Source organism: Hemiscyllium ocellatum, chromosome 10 (assembly GCF_020745735.1).
Source record: "Hemiscyllium ocellatum isolate sHemOce1 chromosome 10, sHemOce1.pat.X.cur, whole genome shotgun sequence".
Taxonomy (NCBI): Eukaryota; Metazoa; Chordata; class Chondrichthyes; order Orectolobiformes; family Hemiscylliidae; genus Hemiscyllium; species Hemiscyllium ocellatum.
In genome coordinates this window covers 104,888,842-104,894,533 of record NC_083410.1, presented here as the reverse complement: position 1 = coordinate 104,894,533, position 5,692 = coordinate 104,888,842, and positions in this window count along the sequence as shown.

The window sequence follows — 5,692 nt, the reverse complement described above, 5'->3', positions numbered from 1 at the left end:
ACATGGCAATTACAGGGACGCTATAGATTTGAATAGGACAAAAGTTTTTTGATGTATACTAATGACTCAGGCCTAGATATGCAAAGTATGATTTCAAAGTCTGTGTTTGGCATGAAACTGGGCAATGTGGAAAATAATTGGAGTGGGCAGTCAGCGATTCCACTAGACACAGGTGGATCTTTGAAATTAGAAAGATACATGGTGGACATTACAAAATGCAGAGAAGTGCGAAAAAAACTTCATTGTGGTAGGAGCATTGGCATCATTATACTGAATGATACAATCTTAAAGCTGGGTGCAGGCACCGAGATACCTGAGAGGGGTTTCCTTATGCAAATCCTTAAAGGGGATAGCACATATTTAAAAGGCTATTAATAGTACCCCAGAATAGAAGTTCCAGAAAAGCTGGAACCAATTTATCCATTTCTGAGATGGAGATTGAAAGGCATCTTTGTACTGGGAGATGAGCAGGAAGTGCCAATTAACTGGTGTCATTACCAATGGTATCAGTTTTTACAAATAAATGTATATAGTGCAAAAGCAAGGAAGTCTTTTAAGCAAATGCAGAGTATACCGAAGAAACTCAACAAGTCTGGAAGAATCTTAGAAGAGAGAAAAAGAGTTAACCTTTTGAGTAAATATGATTCTTCTTTAGAATTAAGGTTATTTTTTGTTAGTTATTCAGATAATACTCAATTATGTTAAAACTCTCAAAAACAGAGGTTAGATTTCCTACAGTGTGGAAACAGGCCATTTGGCCCAACCAGCCCACACCAACCCTCCAAAAAGTAATCCACCCAGACCCATTCTCCCACATTTATCCCTGACTAATGCACCTAACACTATGGGCAATTTAGCATGGTCAATTCACCTGACCGGCACATCTTTGGATTGTGGGAAGAAACTGGAGCACCCGGAGGAAATCCGTGCAGACACGGGGCGAATCTGCAAATTCCACACAGACAGTTGCCTGAGGCGAGAATCGAAACCAGGTCTGGTGTAATTATTTCCCGGAGAACTGGGCATTATTTGCATTGCCAGAATTAGCATTTAGATGCTCTGGTCAAGTTGGTGAACCGACTTCTTGAACCGAGGAGCTGCACTTGGCCATTTCAAAGTGGCCCATTGCTGTGGGCTTAGAGTCACACAAAGGCCAGACCAGGGAGGAATGGCAGATTTCCTTCAGTATCAATGCATTAAGTACCCCATTATTGTGACTATTTTCAAATTCTTGACTTATTTGAACATCACCAACTACCATGGTAACCTAGTAACTTTGTCAGTGCACTATCACCTCATCTTTCAAATAGCCATAGTTTAGCAAGGGTGTCAATGCCTTCAACAGCATGCAGAACTGATTTACCAGAAAACCACTAGGGATTAAAGACTTCAATTACTGTGGAGAGGCATCACCTCATAAAGAAGCTTGCCAGAAGGCAAAAAAAAATCCCCCAAAAAGCAAAAGGGAAGCTCCAAAAATTAATAAGTAGCTTTTGATAAAATCTCACAATTAGTCCTTGGGCAAAAACAACTATTCTGACTCCTACAGGCTGTACGTTCCAATGACTGGTGGATTATACCAAGCAGCATGACCATAAGCTTTTCGCAACAATGCCCTTACTGTACTCGACCAGACTGTGCTTGCAAAAGTCAGAACACCAGGTCCAACATTATTTGTGATTTCATGACTGGATCGTAGTTACTCAGCAATTCCAAGTTTGCTGAGAATTACACTGACAATCAATTTGTCAGTCAGGGTTTCAGTGAGGCTCACTTGCATTTGCTCGTGGTTTGTGCTTGTATAGAGTCAGAGAGTCATACAATATGGAAACAGACCCTTTGGTCCAATTCATCCAAATTGATCAAGTTTCCCAAGCTAAACTAGTCCTGCTTGTCTGCGTTTGGCCCTTATCCATATAAACCTTTCCTATTCATGTCTGCATCCAAATGTCTTTTAAATGCTGTAACTGTACTTGCACCTATCACTTCCACTGGCAGTTCACTCCACAGGAATCACCCTCTTGTGTTAAAACGTTGCCTCTTGGGTCCCTTTTAAATCTTTCTCCCATCATCTTAAAAATATGCCCCCTTGTCTTGACTCCGATTCCCCCCCCCCAAGTCATTGAAATATGCCCAAAAATTGCACATTTTTCAATTAAACAAAAACATGGGGAAATAACTATCCCCCATGCATTTCCCATGGCATTGTCTTGACCAATTAGATTAGACTTTTATTTGTTTAAAGAGAACCCTTGTTTAAAGGAAAACTTCTCTGATGCATTTTCGATGGCAATGCCTGAACCAATCAGAGTTCACTTTTTAAACAATTAGCACTCTCTTCTCGTAGACCATTCATTGGTGCTTCCTTTGAACTGTAGCATTTTTGTGTATGTCCTGAGGAAAATATCATTACTTAAGTTTTAACTGAGAGAGTTGGATGAAAACTTGAAGAATTGATTAATTGTGGAGAATGTGCATATCTGTGGAGTTTTCTGCATGTTATCCTCATTTTCCTAAGTACACAAACTCTCCATGCCCACCTTGACGTGGCAGAACAATAGAGGGCAGAACAGAGGGTTGGCAGGCAGGCAAACAGGCCAGTGGGAACCTAAGTGTGAGGGCATGCCATTAGCAGCATACCTGCTGCTGATCCAAGTGTCCACACCTCTGCCATGGTTTTACATGTGGCCAGGGAGGTATTGGCTGGGTCACTTGCCTGTAGCTCAAATGAGGTCCTTGAATGGGTAATTAATGTTCAATTCAGGTACTATCCTGTTACTGTTCCAGGGACCTTAAAGCATTCAGAGAGAGTTAGGCACCTCTGGGTCTGTGGTGCATTATGTCCATCCCCAATTTCAGATTGATTGAATCCTTGCCTCTTCCCCATTCTACCCTTTTGTTATTGGTCGATGAGATAGATTCTTAAGTAGAGATACTGAGTGAGGTCATCCCAGAGCTCAGGACTTTGGCACCTACAAGCCTGGCCATCAATGGTGGAGCAATTAAAATGGAGGCTGTTCGAGAGACTAGAAAGAAATGAGGAAAACTATCTCTAGAGGTTGTGAGGCAAGAGGAGATGTCAGAGATAGGTGATGGTCATGATCTGAGAATGAGACTGAGATTGTCAAAGTTGTATTTTTTGATAAGGATAGCATGACTGGCATAGCGTGTATTACCAACCACTTCTTAGCACTCTCGCCTCTGAGGCATAAAAGTCACATTCCACTCTCGGACCTGTGCACAAAAGTCAGGGCTGAGGCAATATTGAGAGGGTACTATCTTTTCTGATGAGAGATGCCCTCTTCATCCTTTGGTGAAATCATAGAATCCCATGACCTTAATTTTGAAGCAGAACAAGGGGGTTAGTCCTCGGTCTTCTGGACAATATTTATCCTTCCGTTAGCATCACAAAAACAGTTTATCTGGTTCTTATCACAGTACGCTTTGCCGATGCTTGTTGTGTATGATTGGCTGCCGTGTTTCCTACATAACAACAGCCAGTACGTTTTGAAAGCATTTAATTGGTGTAAAGGCACGTTGAAATGTCGGAGTCCGACAGATGTGAAAAGGACTGTATTAATGCACATCCTTCTACCCCTACGTGAATGACACTGATTTGCCAACCCAATCCATGGATCTGTGTGGTTGACACGCTCATTCTAAGGACTCAGTGGAGCTTTGAAAAATTAGGAGGATAATCCTTATTCAAAATTCTTATTTTGCTTGTAACACTGCATTTGGATGATGTGTCATGTCTAATTGTACTTATTATGGTCTTCAAATAAGACTGACATTTGAAGATTGAAATAAAATTACCTCATGTGTACAGCTACATATCTAACTGTTTCACATACAATTATTATTCATTGGCACATAATTGTTTTCAAATTTCAATCTGATATGGAAATTAAAGACAAATTAACTTCCTAGTTCTCCATGGTAAAGAGTACCAGTTCTAATTTAGTACCTCACCTCCAAGAATGTTGCTTTTATAAAGATGTTTGTCTTTGTCAGAAGTGACAGGCTGAGGTGCCAGAGATGGAATCAGAGAATTCCTGGAGTGAGGAAAGAGGCCATTCAGCCCATCAAGTATGCACCAAAGCTCTGAAAAGCATTCCCCCAACCCAGCACCAGCTCCCAACTCTATCCCTGTAAACCTGTATTTAGCATGAGGTAACCCACCCACCTGCACATTACGGGGCAATTCAGCTTGGCCTATCCATTGTTCCCTGCTCTTACAAGCCGTACCCTTCACTCTAACAGGAACATACTGCCTCCGAACTCTCGTTCTCATTTTTGAAAGCCTCCGACTTGCCAGTCGTCCCTTTACCTGCGAACAGCCTACTCCATACATCTCTTGAAAGTTCCTGGCTCATACCATCAAACTTTGCCTTACTCCAAGTAAGAACTTTTACACAAGGCCTATCCTTTTCCATAACTATTTTAAAGCTAATAGAATTATGATCACTGGCCCTAAAGTGCTCCCCCACTAACACTTCAGTCACTTTGCTCGGCCTTATTTCCCAAGAGAAGGTCAAGTTTTGTTCCTTCTCAGGTATGCATGTCCAGCAAATATCAATAAAGAAAACTTTCGTGAGCACATTTAACAAATTTCTCACCATCCAAGCTTTTAGCACTATGGTAGTCTCAGTCTATGTTTGGAAAGTTAAAATCCGCTGCTATTACAACCTTATTATTCTTGGTTAAAAATCACACAACACCAGGTTATAGTCCGACAGGTTTATTTGGAAGCACTAGCTTTTGGAGTGCTGCTCTATCCCTCCACAACCACCTGATGAAGAAGCAGTGCTCTGAAAGCTAGTGTTTTGAAATAAACCTGTTGGATTATAACCTGGTGTTGTGTGATTTTTAATTTTGTACACCCCAGTCCAATGCCGGCATCTCCAAATCTTTATTAATCTTGCATACATCTGAGATGTCCCTATATATTTACTCTTCAATTTCTCGCTGACTGTTGGGGGACATATAGTCCAATCCCATCAAAGTGATCATCTCCTTATTTATAAGTTCCACCCATATAGCTTCAGTGGACGATTCCTCAGAACTATCTTCTATAAATGCAGCAGTCACGTTTTCCTTGATCAAAAATGTCACCCCTCTTCTCTCTTGCCTCCTTTTCTATCCTTCCTCTAGCATTTAAACCCTGGAACATTGAGCTGCCAATCCTATCCATCCCTGAATCATGTTTCTGTAATAGCTATGATATCCCAGTACCATATTTCCATACATGCCCTGAGTTCATCTGCATGACCTGTAAGGCCCCTTGTATTGAAATAAATGCAGTTTAATTCTTCAGTATTACCTCAATCTCTGATGGCTCTTCTCTGCCTTTTCTGATTAACTTGCTCTTTTTTTATTCAGAACCTTCCTCATCCGCCTTTCTGTTCTCACTAATACTTAGAATCCCCCAACCCTCTTCCCCCTCCCACGACTTATTTAAACGCTCCAAATAGCTCAAGCAAATCTCATCGCCAGGATATTGGTCGTGTCCAGTTCAGGTGAAACCTATCCCCTTTGAACTGATCTTTTCTGCCCCAGAACAGATCGCAATGATCCAAAAATCTGAAACCTTGTCCAATGTACCACCTCTTCAGCCTTTGATTTATCTGCCCCATCTTCTTATTCCTTATCTCACTAGCCCCTCCACCAGAAGTAATCCTGAGATTACCAC